We start from the raw sequence: 19,354 nt of genomic DNA, 5'->3' as shown, positions 1-19,354 counted from the left end.
TGTGAGAAATATACTGGGCATAGCCTCTGGAGAGAAAGAAAAGATGGCCTGTTAGGCAGTCTGGCTTGCTGGGAATATCACAGTGTATGCAGGGAACTGTGCAGCTTGGAAAAATCCCAGTCAGGAGGGAGAGACCCTGACCTCTACCCAAGAGAGGTGATGGCTGAGGAGTCAGAAGTTACAGTGGGTGCATTGGCCATGGAGAGTTTGTGGGTTAGGGAAGTAATATTAAAAATGTTGAGGCACTTAGATATTAGGGTAATGGTAGCCATATAAGATAGATAAGATTTGGCCTTTTAAATCCCTTTACAATTTATCAAACTCTGTTTTAAAGGCAAAGCAGTGACCTATTAGTTTTCTTGAGCTAAACCCATTCCAATTACACTCTTTGAGAACTGTAGCAAACTCTAGCTGATGGGTATTGCTCGATTGGTCTGATAGAGACTGACAGTGAATAATTGTACCATCAGCAGAGGATGGGATTGACTGATGGCACAAATGTTGAGCAGATTACTAATGCACAGCTAAAACAGAAATGCTGAAAGTACTGAATCTTTTGAGGTGCTATTAAGAGGAGATATTTTAAAATACATTTATTCTTAAATTACAGAACACAATTGTTCATTTATATATAGCTTAAACCCTATTAATACCTCCCTATCCAAACCCATTGTCTTGCTCAGTAAAGAGAGAGTAGAGCTGTAGATCAAAACCAGGTCGTCCAGAATAAATTCAGCCGAAAAGCAAAGAAAAATCATTTGTAAATTTTAAAATTGCAGTAGAAAAAAACCCAGACACTTAAGATGAAGCTCAGACTGATGTATAAAAATAGTTCTATGTATATGTTGTCTCATCTTGTCTTGAATCAGTTTCTCCAAATAGTAATAAAAAGAGATCAAACTAAATGGATCCGTAACTGCTCATCTGTCACAGGCTACTGCATTTTCAGATAATGGTTATTAAAATATGCTCTCAGTCATCTTCTAATTCTCCAGATACCCATTATAGTTTTAAAACTTTTATAATTGAATCCACAGTTATGCTTAATGCCAGTTTAAGGGGTTTGCTAAGCCATGTTGCTTCTTTTCATTTTGTAAGATTTGTGAATAATGTACAAACTTTAACTGGAGGTTTCAAGTGTGAGTTGTCTTTTGTGGCTGCCAAGGTCTTGACATCAACTGGCTTAAAAACATGAATCAGTCTTGATAAAGGAGAAATTATATCATATTGCCAAGGGTAAACCTCAAAATTTCAGTGTGTGAATTCAGGTAATCATCCACAAACTCAAATGCTCACCCGAACTACTCAGCTACAGAACTTCTCATGAGCTGAGTAACTGTTCTTCCATACCTCCATCTCTTCTCAGCACACTGCTGAAACTGCTCTTATTATGGAGCCGAGAGGGCCTATGTCCTTCAATCCTATCCATGGCCTTCTGGTGGCAATCAGTAAGCCTATCTCCTACTCCTTATTCCCCTGTGTTGGCAACTAACAGTAGTGTAAGAAAAGACTTCTCTTTGCATTTTGACCTTTCTATTTCTAACCAGATGCAGGAAATATAAAATGGTTTGTACTTCAGTACGGGCTATATTTAAAGGATTATGAATTGAAGCATGAGAGCGGGGATGAAATATTTAGTTGTGGACTGATAACTGAAAGATTGGACATGAAAGAGTGTGAGCTCTGAGCGGTAGTTCCAGCCATAGGAAGCATCAAGGAAACATCATGGAACTGCAAATAAAATGGAGTGTTTGATGATTCAGAAGGGATTGGCAGAATACAAGAAAGGGTACAGAAGAAGATGAAAGCTGATATATATAGGGGCAGAACTATGCAGAGTCTTGGAATTTTGGACAAAGATGTCAAATTATATATAAAGCTTGAGAGGGATTTTAATTGGGCAATGAGAGCAAAGAAGATAGCTTTTGCTGAAGTCTGTTGAATAGGCTTGTGGGGACTTTTGTTGTATAGGTGAAAGGGAAAGAGGCTGGAGAGCAGGGAGTTACAGTTACCTAAACAAGAAATGAGGTAGAAATGGACTGTTTTAGAGAGTTTAGAGCTGCCTCAACCAGCTTTGCAATAGCTGCTCTAACAAGTTTTCAGCTGCTTTAGCCCTGTGAGGGAAGGATAGGTGCAGTGGCCAATGCTGAAGTTATCCCCCTAAATCCCTACCACAAACAAAAAAGGCAAGGTAACCACCCATCCCTTCTCACTCCCTGAGGGAAAAGGAGCCAAGTGACCACCGTATCCTGAGAAAGAACAAGCCACTGTGTCTTCCCCCCCCCCCAAACCACAAAATATAAGGGGTTCCCTGTGTGTCTGGAGGGACAGTTGAAGCACATCTATAGTTTGAATCCAAGAATCAGTGGGATTGAGCACACTGCCAGCGTGTAGGGATCTGCAGTGAAGATTAGGATGCAGTTAGGTAGGGCAGGCCGTGGAGCCAGGAATGACAAGAGCCCTCTGTTTAGCTGTGGGAAGACTTTGGTTTGTTGAGGAAACTCTTTGATTGGATTAGATGCAGGCCCATGGTAGACTTAATCCACGACTATTTGCCAACAAAGGTTCACAGTCTTATGTTCATGGACAGAACAGGAGAAACAAAACATTTCAGGTGCATTCTGGTCTCAATGATAATTTTACAAAGCCTTTGCTTTACCTTCTTAATGATTTTCTTCCATAGAGAAGATTTTGTTCCTTTCAAGATTCATGACACTGAAAATGATGTCTTAGAGTTTATTTTCCTAATGACATGATTGCTGCTAGTAAATTTATCCCTGAGAACAGCATATTTCTTTCCTCCTGCTTTAATTCTCTTCCACTGAATCACTAATCTTCAATGACAGGATGAGTATAGTATCTTGAGCCAGATCAAGACTTTCTTTTCTTTCCCTTCCATTCACCTAGTGTTGTTTTTGACAAAATCCAATAACCACATTTGCTCTGTCTTCTCTGAAATAGTTATAATAAATGCAGAATTGTGACAATAAGCATAAGCATAATTGATCCTTTCAGTTTTTTTCCCAAGACTTGATACCAGTATTATACATTATTTCACTACTTCCTTTGCTTGCATCAGTGAAATCAAGGATCAGAGAAGCATGCAAAAATAAATTACCTGGAAAAAATATTTGGTGTGAGTTTTAATTAAACTTCAAGTTAACTTTAAGTTTCTTCTTTTACCTTGTCACAAACACTGGATTGCATAAAAACTAGGGGCAAATCGTGTTCTTAGCTGCACGCTGTGTATACACATATACAAAAATTAAAAGCTCATTGATATCCTTGGTTATTTGGCATGGCAGTGGTAGGAATGGCAAGGTATTACAACTGTGACTTAAAGCTGAAACACAATCTTTCACTTTCAATTACCCACATAGCCCTCCATAAATTTGTGTGACAGCCTTAATATAATTTAAGTAGAATTTTTCTTTTATAGCTTATGTAAATATTGTTTCTCTGGAAGGAAGGAAGGATCTATTTATCCACCTGAGTCAGTAATGTCAGAATTAATTTCTCACTTGGACACATCTGCAATGCCAAATCTGCACAAAACCAACTTTTATTTTTATGTCACAGTCATTGTGAGGTCATGAAGTTTAATCGTATAGTTAGACAGAAAATAAAAATGTGTAGATCCTTGAGCTATAAATTAACTTCAGTAAAGCTTAGGGATAAATGTTAATGTTTCGCTGTCTCTTGGTATTCAAACAAAACTCCACATTGTAGACACAAGAAAAATTGCACAGCTTTGGACACACAACAAGAATGTTTGGTCGCAGCTGACAGGATGCCATTGGTCCCAAACTAAAAGTAGCAAATGGAAAATGCATTAGGATCAAGTTTTATCTTGCCCTCGCAGAGGTGAGCAGGAGCAAGTGGAAGGAGCCTTCCACATGGGAGCCAAACACAATCACAGACTCTCTTGCCCCTTGAATTCTCCTGGGGGAACTCTGCGCCAATTTTTTTTTTTAAATTCTACAACAAAAAAATTAAATATTTTGTGCACAACATCTTAAAATTCTGCACATTTTATTTGTCAAAACAACACAATATACATACCAATTTCAATTATTTTGGGTCATTTATTTCAAAATACCTGTCAGCAAGTATGTCTGTAACAATACAGACAATAAAAAAGATTCAGGAAATGTTTTGGGGGTTTTTTTGGACAAATAGAATCCTTACGAGGCATATTAATACAGAACTCTGAGTAATAACTCATTTAAACTACAACACAAACTTTTTTTCCCTGCACCCCTCAGAAGCAGTGCAAAGGCTTGGTGGAGTCAGGGGTAATGGAGGAGCTGAGGGAGAGGGAAGTAAATTGCTGGAAAGGAGCCTGCGTGTGAACTTGGAGGGTTGTTGGGTGGGGACAGTATGAAAGAGCTTTTTGGGGGCTGGGAGGGATTGTTAGGGAGCTTCTCCCATGCAGATCCAGGATGACCCCTAGCCTCTCCCATTCAGTCAGGCACATGTGCCCCTGTCCCCATATGTTCCTGCACCCCTCTGTGTCCTTGCACTCCCTGTCCAGATGTGTCCCCCGCCCCCACTCAGATACCCCCATCCCCATGAGTCTCTGTGCCCCCACTCAGACACCCACTCCCCCCCCATCCCCATGTGGTCCTGCGCCCCCTCCCTCTGTCCCTATGTGGCTCTGTACATCCTCCCCCATCCCCATGTGACCCTGAACCTCCCTCCCCCCTGTGGCCCTGTGCCTCAACTCCTATTCAGCCCCTGCCCCAGGGTGTCCTCCGCCACTATCCCTTATGAGGCCTTGTCTGACCCCCCACACACCCTGCAGCACCCCACGCTGTCTGTCTCCCCATAGCCCCTGTCTCTTGACCTGGCCTGCTGCGATGAAGGCAGAACTCTTCTTTCCTCGCTGGCAGGGAGCTGCTGTTTTGTTCTATCATCACAGTGCCCTCTGGTGGGCAAAAGGCAGAATGGTAGCAACATTTCTGCAGAAACTTTTCTGTGCAAAAAATTAAAACTCTGCAGGGCTCATTAATTATGCATGCATGCAGTAGCACAGAATTCTCCCAGGAGTACTGAATGCAGGAACTTCTCCCTACTAGTGCACACCCCAAAATTAATGGGCAGAGGCAGGGAGGAAGCAGGAGTCCTTATACACCAGCCAGTGGAAGGAGGCACATGGTGCATTCTCTGAAGTGATGATGACCTAGGAATAGCACTCTCTGGGAGACATCCTGTCTACTCAAGATACAATGCCCCTTGCACAGGCACCGACTTTCTGTTGTGTTGGGGGGTGCTCGACAAGTGTTCAAAGACTTGGACTAAAAAACAACTTTAAAATCTTTCTCATTTGCAGGGTCTCATTGTGACCTGAATTTAGCAAAATACTGAAGCATGCATTTAAGTCCCAATAAAATTTAAAGCTAAGCATCAGTTTAAGTGCTTTGCTGAATTGGGGCCTGTCGGTTCTTAATTCTGATTCAGTTAACCCCTTTCTTCAGTCTGACCTGTTCTCTCTCTGCCAAGCCCTGATGCTGCTTCAATGAACTGTCATGTAATTTTATCTAAGTATATTTCAGCATAACAGAAGCTGATCCACGAGCATGTAAGTTCTTTGAGGCTATGAAAGTCAACTATATAGTGTCTAGAACAAAGGGACTGCTCTTGAGTGAAGCCACCCAGTAAGTTCAATACAAACAAACAACAATGATAATACTCAGCATCAGTATAGCTCAGAGCACTTTTCATCTGTAGATCACAAAGCACTCTTGAAACAGGAACAGATTTATCATAAGGATTCTCATAGCAGGGAGTGTGCTATAAACCGGTAATTATACTTAATTATAAATCAGGGCACTCTAAAGTAGCAGAGGCCATGGAACAGTAATTTAAATTTCTTCTGTGCAATAAAAAGGCTCTTTCAGAAGAAGAATTTAGATTTTTTTTAAAAATTCAAACAATTCCTCTTTCAAAGAAACAACTACATTAATTCTACTCTTGAGGGGTTGCTATCCCCAAAACCTCCCCTCCTACATACTGTAGTATGTTTTAGCTTGAGGAACTTCTACCTGGGTAGAGTTGTTAGAGACTAGGGGTTTTCATAGGTTTTTGAGTAAGGAGGGTATGGGTATATTTTGGTTTTCATACTTTTTCTGGTGTGTGGGGGTTATACGTACCCCAAAACGTATAAAGGGGGGGTGCAAGTGTTGGGAGGATTGTTCATTGTTCTTAAGATCCAAGGGTCTGGGTCTGTAGTCACCTAGGCAAATTGGTGAGGCTTTTTACCAAACCTTGTCCAGGAAGTGGGGTGCAAGGTTTTGGGAAGTATTTTGGGGGGAAAGACGCGTCCAAACAGCTCTTCCCCAGTAACCAGTATTAGTTTGGTGGTGGTAGCGGCCATTCCAAGGATAACGGGTGTAATATTTTGTACCTTGGGGAAGTTTTGACCTAAGCTGGTAAAGATAAGCTTAGGGGTTTTTTTCATGCAGGTCCCCACATCTGTACCCTAGAGTTCAGAGTGGGGGAGGAACCTTGACATGTAATTAGATTCAAAAACATAGAGAACCCCTCTAGGCAAAACCTTAAGTTACAAAAAAGATACACAGACAGAAATAGTTATTCTATTCAGCACAATGCTTTTCTCAGCCATTTAAAGAAACCATAATCTAACACATACCTAGCTAGATTACTTACTAAAAGTTCTAAGACTCCATTCCTGTTCTGTCCCTGGCCAAGACGACTACAGACAGACACAAACCCTTTGTTTGTCTCCCTCCTCCCAGCTTTTGAAAGTATCTTGTCTCCTCATTGGTCATTTTGGTCAGGTGCCAGCAAGGTTACCTTTAGCTTCTTAACCCTTTACAGGTGAGAGGAGCTTTCCCCTGGCCAGGAGGGATTTCAAAGGGGTTTACCCTTCCCTTTATATTTATGACATGCACATACCCAAAAAAGTATGAATTTTTAATCATTTTAGCTGACGTTTGTCTTTGCAATACTGTGTATGCCAATTCCTAGAGTGTCTGAGTCAGCCCTAGAGAGCCTATCATTCCCACTTGTTGTTTTTCTTTTGTTGGCATCTTTTATTAAAAGCAAAAGTTATGCTAATCTAGTTAGAGAACCAGGGGAAAAAAATGATTTCTGAAGATTTCAAGGGAGTGCAATACAACTCCAGGGTCCAGCCCTGGAAACACTTGACTATTTTATGTAATCTACTACTAGCAGAACTTTCTACTTGGAGTAAAGTATCACAAGATGAGGCCTCTAGTTATCAGTGCACTGGTGCTTTATAAAGGAAGGATGTAATGAATTCCCAATACATGTTGGATTTACACACACATCCCTGCAAAGAGAAGGCCTTCAGATTCACTCAGTGTTTTCAGAACAAAATGGATACTGGGATAAACATGCAATGACATTTTAGAAATTATCATCTTGATTCAGAGCACATGGCCCAGACTCCACTGTAAGTATTTAGGGGTAGCTCTTCAGTACCACAATGTAGCTGTGTGCCGTTGAATGCACAGAGGTCAGATTCAGTAAGTGCATTGTTGCACCATCAAGTTTTGTTTTAAAATGGGCTGAAAATATTTTAAAATTAGGAATTGTATTTGTCTGAAGTTGTTGCTGAAAACCCAGGAGATGGATAAAAAAGCAAGTGCACCAAGGACTGCACAACTGCTTGCACCTGCAGCCCATATTTTCATTCATCCAGATTTGCAGATAGCCTGTCTACAACAGGAGAAATCAGAAAATAGTGGACAACGGGAAACCCAGGCTGGAATCAGCAATGACTTCTCATGGAAGACTAAGCCGTTTGGCTGCAGAAGAACCAGGAAGCAAGGTCATACATGGCTTAGGAACATTTTCTCCTGTGTGTGGCCAGGAGGAGAAATGTGCATGGACACAGGTGAGAGAATCCCCAGTGTAATTAATAACAGAATTTAGGTCTCATTGTATTAAATTAGCGGATTTTTACAGGCAAATTGACATAGAAGGTTCTTAATCTGGCTGTCTATATAAGGAGGCTGACTTAATGATATGTTGGGAAGAAGACCCAAAAGGAAATGCATGGGATACAGCACCTAATAAATGTATGCATTAGTTTGCCTTAAAAAAAAAAAAAAAGAAGAAAGGAAAGATGAAAAACTTATTTTCCCACTATTTCCCTTGCTGCCTCCTCCTTTCACAGTGGCCCATTATTTCCTCTCCCCTTCCTCTTATCTGTTCAGAAATTTTTGCCAAAATCAAAAAAATTCAGATGAGAAAAAAAACTGTTTTAATATTTTTCAGGATTTTTCCCCTTTTATTGTTCAGCAAAAACATTTTACAGTAAGCTATATTGGAAAATAGCACCTACAATTACCTTAAAAGTTAGTTGGTGAGATCACTGAAAACAGACCATCTTTGGGTTCTCTCATATTTGACAATTGACCATAACTCTTCAGTTCACATTTTGTTGAAACTGAAGAGTTGAAGGAAAATGCATCATGAAATAACAATTGTGAGGCTGAAGTGGCCCCTTTTCAGAAAAGCCCTTAAGTGCACACTTCAACACATCCCTGTTCAGCAAAGGGCTCCGTGGAATGTAACCACATGATTAACTTCAAGTTTGTGTTTAAAGTGTCTTGCTCTTTCAGGGCCTTAAAAAGTCTGGAACAGAAATTTCTAAGATCTTACCTTGAAGAATGGATATACGGCTTAGCTCTTACAGATTAAACTACTTGAGTGAGACTGGGATGAAAAATATTATTATTATATTAAATTTTACCTTTTATTAAACAAAGTGTATAGTCATTTTCAGTTCTGTGTGTAGGGAATTAGGTGCTTAGCTTCCATAGATTTACATGCCTTTACTCTGTACTTAGCTGAGAATGTACCCCAAAATGTCCAATATATTATATGCAAGCACATATGCATATTCATATATTTGAGGCTTTTCAATTGTTTGCTAATCAGCATATTAATTTTACATACTAAAGCCGAAAAACAAATCTAGGGAGATTTAGCAAATAAAGTTACCAGATACAATTAGAAAAGAAAAGGTTGCTTTTGTTTAAAAGAGTCATTATGCAAATCTGTCAATAAATATGCCAGAAGCATCAAGTACCATGAGATACAGCTAAATGGCTTCTGTGTTTCATCTATTAAGTTAGCACTGAGATTACACATCAGTGATTCCACACATCATAAACAGTAATTACAATATTAATCAAACTGATCCTATGATTGTATCAATTTTATAAAAAGGAGGGTGATGGTTGTATTTACAATATTATTTTTAAAGAGGGAATTTGACCTTGTTATATTCCCTGTGGGAATTGTATCTGGCTACTCTTAAAATTAAGCACATCTATGCAATTATTTCCGTAAAAACTCTTAGCCTTGATAATTTTATTCAAATTTTGGTCATTTACTTGATTCACCATAATCAAAATACATCAAGTGTTTTTCAAATTCAAATGTAGTGAGGTTTCATTTACCAAAAAAACCCCATCACCTTTATTCTGAGGTTCACATCACAGGAGGCACACTCTGTAGCTTTTAGGATCTGTACTAATAAGTTTCCACCTAAGGAAGTGCATCAGCCCCTCCCTCCCCCCAAAAGCCTTGGATGTGGACATAGCAGTGAAATGAGGACAGATGTGGGTGGATTTTAAGCAGCAGGTTGCAACTTTTATTATTTTAACACAGGGGAGGGATGAACCTGCCTATCGCCCATACTCTATACCAGCTCTTCCAATGGAAGAGATACAGGGCTCCTACCATATTACCCAGGGCAAGGTCTCCTCAGCCTATCCCCAGGATTCAGCTTCCTCTTAGTCCTCCACCTTCCACACCTTGAGGGGAGGAGAAGATGCAGAAAGGTGGGGACCTCAGCTTCCTATGGCCCTGAGGTCAGACCTTGGCCTGCAAAGATCACAAGGTCTCATCCTATCCCATGAGCACAAGGTTTATTGGCAAAATCCCAGGTCTTTTAACCTGTGGAAACTGCACTGGAAACTGGCCATAAGGTGTTCTACAGAATAGCTTCATGCTCCCCACCTGCCCTCCTCAACCCTGCCCAACCATGCTGCCTGATATCACAACTCCGGCTCTATCCATGCCCTCACATTCTGTCACCATGTGTCAGCATCTCCATCTGGCGTGTATGCCATCATCCTGGAAAAAATTTCAGGCCGCTTGTAATAGATGTTCTTATGCTGTACCATTGAACTCTTTGACTCCATGAATATCCTGGTGACTTCCCTATTCACTTTCTTCCTAGCCTTGTCCACACAGCCTGGGTCCGTGGCTCCCTGCCAAAGTCACCCTGTGAGCATTTTCAACTAGACTAAGCTACCCTCTGGCCATGATTGCCTAAACAAGCTAACATCCCCCTGGATTCGTCCCATAAGATGACTCCCATGCAGCCCCTGAGATCATTCTCCCCAAGGTACATCAAAATATTAACCAGCCCTGTTTGAGGTGGCATAGCTGGAAGAGAATGATTTCCATAGTGTAATCAATGGAAAGAGTAGCAGCCGTGTTAGTCTGTATTCACAAAAAGAAAAGGAGGACTTGTGGCACCTTAGAGACTAACAAATTTATTTGAGCATAAGCTTTCGTGAGCTACAGTGAAGTGAGCTGTAGCTCACGAAAGCTTATGCTCAAATAAATTTGTTAGTCTCTAAGGTGCCACAAGTCCTCCTTTTCTTAATGGAAAGAACGTGAGCACTTTGCTGGTTTATGAGCTGATAAATTCTAGGACTAATAACATTTCATATTTTACCATGCTACTATCAGTGTGGATGTCTAAATTTCCCTAGCCCCACCAGTGCAGAGTCATCATTGATGGAAGTATCAACTGCTCTCAGGATCAGGAAGTATCTGCATCCATGAAATCTCATCCTATCAGAGAGCTGGAAAGAATCTCGGTGATAGATTTTTCTTTGCTATTATTTCAAGAATATTGAGAACTGGTGATGGGCAAGTAGACTATATTAATCCTCATCATGTGTATGACTCCTGCAGAAACAGTGTCTATTTTGTGGCCCAGCCAGTAACAAAAAATGGGGTGTTAGAAGTTAATATTTATTACAGTCAAAACTTAGGGTGAAGTTTTCAAAAGTGCCTAAGTGATTTATGAGCAAAAGTCCCATTTTTCAAAGGAGACTAAGACACTTAGGAGACTAAGACACTTAGGAAACTAAGTCCCAGTGACTTTCAAGGAAACTAGTCTAAGCCACTTAGTTTCTTTTGAAAAATTGATTTGTCAATGAAAATTATCACGAACTGCTGTACAAAAAAGGCATGTGCCGCTTCATAATAGAAAGAGAAATTATATTTGTCTTTCTATTTTAGATACTTTTGAACTGTCTACGTTGGTGACCCAGAAAAATTTTCCACAGTTGAGTAAATACCCATACACTAGTGTAGATAAGGGCATAACTCAGTGGTTCTCAAACTTTTGTACTGGTGACCCCTTTCACAGAGCAAGCCTCTGAGTGCAACCCCCCCTTATAAATTAAAACCACATTTTTATATATTTAACACTATTATAAATGCTGGAGGCAAAGTGGAGTTTGGGGTACAGGCTGACAGCTTGAGACCCCTCATATAATAACCTCACGAGCCCCTGAAGGGTCCCGACCCCGAGTTTGAGAACCCATGGCATAACTCCACTGAAATCAATGGGGCTGCCTTGGCATAATCTAGTATAAGTGACAGTAGAATCAGATCATAAACCTAGGCTTTCCATTGCATCTGCTGATAATGTCACAGCATTGTGTGTGTTCTCATGTGGCTGTGTAGCCAAGCACTGTATAGGTAGTTACCTGTCAGATCTGTGAGGATCACAAACTGATGTTGCACAGGAATGTGCAGCTTCCATGAACACTTGACATGACACTTGGCCCTTTTTTTTTTAAATCAGGTCTTTGTGTCTGTCTTCCTCAAAATATTTGCAGCCCTTATTGATAGTTGCTTTCCATTCAGGTATATCTCTGGCTAGGTCTTCAAATTTATCAATATTTATACTGCATGAGGTGAGACTTTGCTTAAGGGTGTATCTGAAATATTTTGATCATAAGTATCTGCAATTAGATAATTTCATAATTTGGATTATGCAAGGTATTTCCTGTATTTAGTGTGAAGAAGCAAAAAGAAATACTTCAGGTACTTAAGTAACATACTATAATCATCTTTGTTAAAACTAGCAAATTTTAGGGTCTTCTACTTTTATCACCATGGTAACTATATAAACTGTAACAAGATCTCTTCAGTGAATAGAATGAATTGGTAAAAAGAGAGGGGAGAAGAATAAACTAATATCTAATTCAATAGCTCATTTTTAAAGACATCCAGAAGTGGGTTCTTATGAAGGCAGTGTTATGCTCCACAAGGGCACCCAGGGTTGTGAACATTCATACCACTACCTAAGGATGTCTTATCTGAGCTTTCTGTGGTTCAGCTCCTTGAAACCAGCATCCTCTGGCAGCCTAAGCACTGACTTCCAGGCCTCTGCAGGCCTTTCTCCTTCTCTGAAGGTTAGAGAATAGCACTCACCGCCCCTAGAGTCCAATACTGTCCAGCCCAGTGCTTAATTTATGCCAGGGCTGAACCCTGGGATTTCTAGGCTTTGCAGTTCATAGCTCTGGCACCTCTGAGCATGCTGCATCAGTTACAAACGTAAAAATTTGCTTGAGCCCCAGCATCTCTTTCATTACAAATTAAACACTGGTCCAGCCCCTTATCCACTAAACACTCACAGAAATACCAGGCCTGCTGTTCCCAAGGAACAGTATACACACCAGCTTGTCAGATTCAGTTCAGGACCAACACTTTGCTTAACACTGCAGCACTGAAATGTATTTATAGTGAAAACAAGAATACATTTATTATCAAAGACTAAAGTTCCAGGAGATAGTGAGAATGGATGTTGGAAACAAATGGTTAGAGTAATAACTCAAATGTGGGGAATAAAGAATCTTTAAAGACTACAGTCAAATTTCCAAATGTGGGTATCCTCAGCTAGGCATCAAATTGTGCATTTTTGTGTTGTGGGTTGACATAGTGTAATGTATTGGCATAATTCTATATTGAAGTTTTCTTTGTCTAATTCACCTTAACTTACCCCCAGTATGTGATTGTCAAGGTTCCTTCCCCACTCTGAACTCTAGGGTACAGATGTGGGGACCTGCATGAAAACCCCCTAAGCTTATTTTTTCCAGCTTAGGTTAAAACTTCCCCAAGGAACAAACTATTTTACCTTTTGCCCTTGGACTTTATTGCTGCCACCACCAAGCGTCTAACAAATATATAACCAGGAAAGAGCCCTCTTGGAAACGTCTTTCCCCCCAAAATCCTCCCAAACTCTACACCCCCTTTTCTGGGGAAGGCTTGATAAAAATCCTCACCAATTTGCATAGGTGAATACAGACCCAAATCCTTGGATCTTAAGAACAATGAAAAAGCAATCAGGTTCTTAAAAGAAGAATTTTAATTGAAGAAAAAAAGTAAAAGAATCACTTCTGTAAAATCAAGATGGTAAATACCTTATAGGGTAGTCAGATTCAAAACATAGAGAATCCCTCTAGGCAAAACCTTAAGTTACAAAAAGACACAAAAACAGGAATATACATTCCATTCAGCACAGCTTATTTTATCAGCCATTTAAACAAAACAGAATCTAATGCATATCTAGCTAGATTACTTACTAAGTTTGAAGACTCCATTCCTTTTCTGTTCCCAGCAAAAGCATCACACAGACAAAGAGAACCTTTGTTTCTCCCCCCACTCCAGCTTTGAAAGTATCTTGTCTCCTCATTGGTCATTTTGGTCACGTGCCAGCGAAGTTATCCTAGCTTCTTAACCCTTTACAGGTGAAAGGGTTTTTCTCTGGCCAGGAGGGATTTAAAGGTGTTTACCCTTCCCTTTATATTTATGACAGTGACCAAAAAACAAACAAAAAAAAAAACACCCAAAACTTGTATATAAAGTAAAGATAGATAGAAAATGGTTTTGAAATGAGTTTTTAAAGTCCAGAGAAACTATGCAGCAGCTGCAGCTTTGTTTGAAAAATCAACCGAGACTACAGGTTTCACTGTGAAAATGTGGGAGATCTGAGTAGAGACCAGGTGTATTGCAAGAGTGGCAAACCTAAAGGGCAATTTAATTGCTGAAGGGATTAATTAGAGGAAAAAAAGCAACGTGGGAGTACAGAAGAAGAAATATGTAACAAGGTCACCTTACTGTGTAGTCAACTTCCTACAGCTGATTAATTTGAATGTGTGAATATAGAGTTCTTGTAGACTTTAAAATGTGCCAGCTTAAACAGACACAGATTCCTTCATGTAAGAAAAAGATCAACAGATTCAACAGATTGTGGTCAAAAATCAAACAAACAATTGATGAGAAAGCTGTTAAAGAAGATACCCTTTGTGAAGTCTTCCCCCCCCCGCCACCCCCACTTAGCTAATATAGTTGAATATACTGTCTGCAGAAAAAAATCCCATACCTATTTTTAAAAAAACCTACCCAGTTGAAGTAACCCCTGGCATTTCAGACACATTGCAAAGATATATTTGTAGATAGTATATTGTTTGGATACGCACAGTAAAGTACAGATCTTTTATGTTCATTGAGAAAAATGTATTGTCTGATCTTTCAGAGGCTGCCTGTTTCTTTCGGGTGTGAATGGTCCCTTTTGACCTTAGAATTTCAACAAAATCAACAGTCCCGCTGTGGCATTAATGTATGTCTGCGTTATTGTTTAATCATTCTGTTGGTGCAGTTATTTCAGGTAGCGAGATCTTTCTTCTGGCTCCCCAGAAAAGATAATATGCATCTGCTGAATATACATGGAATCATTTGATTTATATCAAGCCTGGATATATTCATGTATCAAGGACACATATTAATTCCAAGTGGGAGCTATGAAAATTCATGTTAATTAGCCTCCTGGTGACCATAAGTTTTCCTAGGAGTAAATAAACTGATCTCAGTTAAACATAAACTTTTGTATCCTTAGCTGTGTAAATTTGATTTACCACAATATACTTAGAGAGTGCTAACATTTCACCTATCACCAATATGTTCTGAAACAAATCTGTACTGGTTTCGTTATCTCTCCTTTCATTCCGCTTTCTGCATTCCTAAGCATCGTGTTCTGCTTCCATGGCAACTGCTATTGTTACTATCTCTGCATGTATTCAGAAGGCACCTTGGTTTATGCATACCCTGCAGAGTAGGCGGTGGAAAAGACACTCGATGTTTTAAAGTCCACTGGAAGAATGAAACAAGGCTCCTGGGAATATAAACAAAGGGGCCAAGGCCAGGTAGAGGGGTTTATTTCCTTCAGTCTAGTTAGAAATCTGGCAATAACCCACTGAAACCAAAGCCAAAGAAACCTGGACTCACTCTAACAAGTTCTTTCAGTTTGAAATGAATGAGAGATGTTGACTCCTGAATTTGAGGTAATGCCTGGATTTCAAGAAAGTCCTCTGTGCTTTCTGCTTAGCCTCTCCCTCATTAAATACATTGTTTCACATTCTGGTGCCAGCTTGCATTCTTATTCAAGAGGACTTTAAAGTAGAGAGTTACCATTACAGTTAACAGGTTAGGTGATGAATCCTAGTGTGTAAAACAGCTGGGTTGGATAAACTTTAAAGCATTTTGGTGAAAAAAATAAACAAACAAAATGTTACCTACTATTTTTTTCAGTTTCTTAAAATCACTTTACATATGAGGAATTTTCACTGTGAGAGCTTTTCTTTCAGACTTTTTTATTATTTATTATTCAACACAAACTTTAAAATAAGTTGGAAAGGAATTAACTGACAGGACAGAAGGATAGTATTCACAAGGAAAGGAATTCCAGAAGTGTGGAGTAATGTAGAGTAGGTGCTTTGTATAAAGATTCCTATGTGCACAGTCTGTAATTGCAGCAGAAAAAGAAGAACAAGTGTCCTGCAAGATGACCCAGAGAATCCTGTGGAAGAAACCCAATGCCCTTTTGCTTTGAGTTTACCCTTTCTCTGCTCCATGGTCTTTCAACATAAAATTATCAAAAGCAGCCATTGGTTTTATGCTTTGGGACAAATGTTCAATTATGATTTTCAAAAGTTATGCATATCTTCATTTGGACACGTTAGGGTTGTCAGTTTTCTAATTGCAGAAAACCAAACACCCTTGCCTCACACCCTGCCCTGAGGCCCCGCCCCTTCTCTGAGGGCCAAACCCCCACTCACTCCATCTCCTCTCCCTCTGTCACTTGCTTTTCCCCACCCTCACTCATTCATTTCCACCGGGCTGTGGTAGGGGGTTGGAGTGTGTGTGTGTGTGGGGGGGTGAGTACTCCAGGCTGGGGGTACGGGCTCTGGGGTGGAGCTGGGGATGAGGGGTTTAGGATGCAGGAGTGGGCACCGGGCTGAGGCCAAGGGGTACGGAGTGTGGGAGGGGACAATGGGAGCTGCGGAGCCGGTGTTCGGGGCAGTGCCTGTGGGTGGGGGCAGCACGCTTAGCCCCCTCCGCCCGGCTGCCCCTCCACCTAGAAGCCATAGGGATATGCCGGCTGCTTCGTGGGAGCTGTGTGGAGCTGGGCACGAAGCATGCCTACCCCGCTGTGGCAAACCGGAATTTTAGTGGCCCAGTCAGCTGCTCTGACCAGAGCTGCCAGAGTCTCTTTTTTGATGGGGCGTTTCAGTCGAAAACCAGAAGCCTGGCAACCCTAACACATGCATATGTCCAGTTATCTGTTTATGGGCACAACTGTGGGGTTTGTGCATACAAATGCATGTATAAATAATCCCCTTTTATAAAGGGGGGAAAAGAACAGGGTGCTGGAGGGAGGAAATTAAAGGATGGCTACAGTGCTGTGAGTTAGGCAGTTCTTTTGGCAATATGAAAGCCATTTATGTAATGGTCCAATCTAGGGGCTTTATTTCCTAAAACACCCAACTATCGAAGCACACATTGTACAGAAAGCTCACATCTTAAGAAAAGGCTTGCTCACAGAGAAAAGTTGCTATAATATAATAATTAACCAATACACCATATAGGAATGTTACTTTAAAGACAGATGTGATTCCACTATATAACACCCTCTGCCTATCAGCTGAGCTGCACAGGGAAGGGCTTGGAAGACTCATTCTGTCGTGTGTGTGCTCTGGAAAGCCAGATGCTCAGTTGAATGGGATTGTGATTCCATGCTGGTTGGAGACAGGGAGAAACTGTTAATTGTGGAAACAACGAGGAGACCTTATGGCACCTTAGAGACTAACAAATTTATTTGGGCATAAGCTTTTGTGGGCTTGAACCCACTTCATCAGATGCATGGAGTGAAAAATACAGTAAGCAGGTATAAATATGCAGCCCATGAAAAGATGGGAGTTGCCTTACCAAGTGTGTGTGGGGGGGTCAGTCCTAATGAGGCCAATTCAATTAGGGTGGATGTGGCTCATTCCCAACAGTTGACAAGAAGGGGTGAATAGCAACAGAGGGAAAATTATTTTTTGTAGTGACCCAGCCACTCCCAGTCTTTATTCAGGCCTAATTTGATGGTGTCAAGTTGGCAGATTAATTCCAGTTCAGCAGTTTCTCATTGAAGTCTGTTTTTTGTTGAAATATGGCCATTTTTAAGTCTGTTATTCAGTGTCTAGGGAGATTGAAGTGCTCTCCTACTGGTTTTTGAATGTTACAATTCTTGATGTCAGATTTGTGTCCATTTATTCTTTTGTGTAGAGACTGTCCGGTTTGGCCAATGTACATGGCACATATAACATTGGTAGAGGTGCATGTGAACAAGCCCTGATGGTATGGTTGATGTCGTTCGGTCCACAGAAGAAATCCGCTTCCTGGACACTTGTCAAGGTTCCTCCCCCACTCTGAACTCTAGGGTACAGATGTGGGGACCTGCATGAAAAACCTCCTAAGCTTATCTTTACCAGCTTAGGTCAAAACTTCCCCAAGGTACAAAATATTCCACCCTTTGTCCTTGGATTGGCCGCTACCACCACCAAACAAATACTGGTTACTGGGGAAGAGCTGTTTGGAAACTTCTTTCCCCCCAAAATACTTCCCAAAACCTTGCACCCCACTTCCTGGACAAGGTTTGGTAAAAAGCCTCACCAATTTGCCTAGGTGACTACAGACCCAGACCCTTGGATCTTAAGAACAATGAACAATCCTCCCAACACTTGCACCCCCCTTTCCTAGGAAATGTTGGATAAAAAGCCTCACCAATTTGCATAGGTGACCACAGACCCAAACCTTTGGATCTGAGAACAATGAAAAAGCATTCAGTTTTCTTACAAGAAGACTTTTAATAAAAATAGAAGTAAATAGAAATAAAGAAATCCCCCCTGTAAAATCAGGATGGTAGATACCTTACAGGGTAATTAGATTCAAAATATAGAGAACCCCTCCAGGCAAAACCTTAAGTTACAAAAAAGATACACAGACAGAAATAGTTATTCTATTCAGCACAGTTCTTTTCTCAGCCATTTAAAGAAATCAGAATCTAACACGTACCAAGCTAGATTACTTACTAAAAGTTCTAAGACTCCATTCCTGGTCTATCCCCGGCAAAGACAGAATATAGACAGACCCACAGACCCTTTGTTTCTCTCCCTCCTCCCAGCTTTTGAAAGTATCTTGTCTCCTCATTGGTCATTTTGGTCAGGTGCCAGCGAGGTTACCTTTAGCTTCTTAACCCTTTACAGGTGAGGGGAGCTTTCCCCTGGCCAGGAGGGATTTCAAAGGGGTTTACCCTTCCCTTTATATTTATGACAACACTACAGTGCAAATAAGCGATGCTCACCACCCTATACCGGAAACCTACTGACCGCTATACTTACCTACATGCCTCCAGCTTTCATCCAGACCAATCACACAGACCATTGTCTACAGCCAAGCCCTAAGATACAACCGCATTTGCTCCAATCCCTCAGACAGAGACTAACACCTACAGGATCTCTATCAAGCATTCTTAAAACAACAATATCTACCTGGGGAAGTGAAGAAACAGACTGACAGAGCCAGAAGGGTACCCAGAAATCACCTAATACAGGACAGGCCTAAGGAAGAAAGTAACAGAACGCCACTAGCCATCACCTTCAGCCCCCAACTAAAACCTCTCTAGCATATCATCAAGGATCTTCAACCTATCCTGAAGGATGATCCCTCACTCTCACAGACTTTGGGAGGCAGTCCTCACTTACAGACAGCCCCACAACCTGAAGCAAGTACTCACCAGCAACTACACACTACAGAACAGAAACACTAACCCAGGAAACAATCCCTGCAACAAAACCCATTGCCAGCTCTGTCTTCATATCTATTCAAGGGACACCATTATAGGACCTAACCACATCAGCCACACCATCAGGGGCTCGTTCATCTG

At 40.8% G+C, this 19,354-nt stretch overlaps 1 long non-coding RNA gene across 1 annotated transcript in view; it reads right to left on the bottom strand.

Annotated features, from left to right (window-relative positions):
• The window catches only part of LOC125632273 (uncharacterized), a 68,569-nt gene extending 54,731 nt beyond the window's left edge, over positions 1-13,838 (bottom strand). The window contains exon 1 of the long non-coding RNA XR_007355256.2: positions 13,671-13,838. This is a non-coding gene — a long non-coding RNA (uncharacterized LOC125632273). The remainder of the gene's footprint in view (positions 1-13,670) is intronic.
• Between the last annotated feature and the right edge of the window lie 5,516 nt (positions 13,839-19,354).

The sequence above is a fragment of the Caretta caretta genome, chromosome 2, assembly GCF_965140235.1.
Source record: "Caretta caretta isolate rCarCar2 chromosome 2, rCarCar1.hap1, whole genome shotgun sequence".
In the NCBI taxonomy this organism is placed as follows: Eukaryota; Metazoa; Chordata; order Testudines; family Cheloniidae; genus Caretta; species Caretta caretta.
Note: the sequence above shows the minus strand (reverse complement) of the source record. Positions and strands in the feature narration are given on the sequence as shown.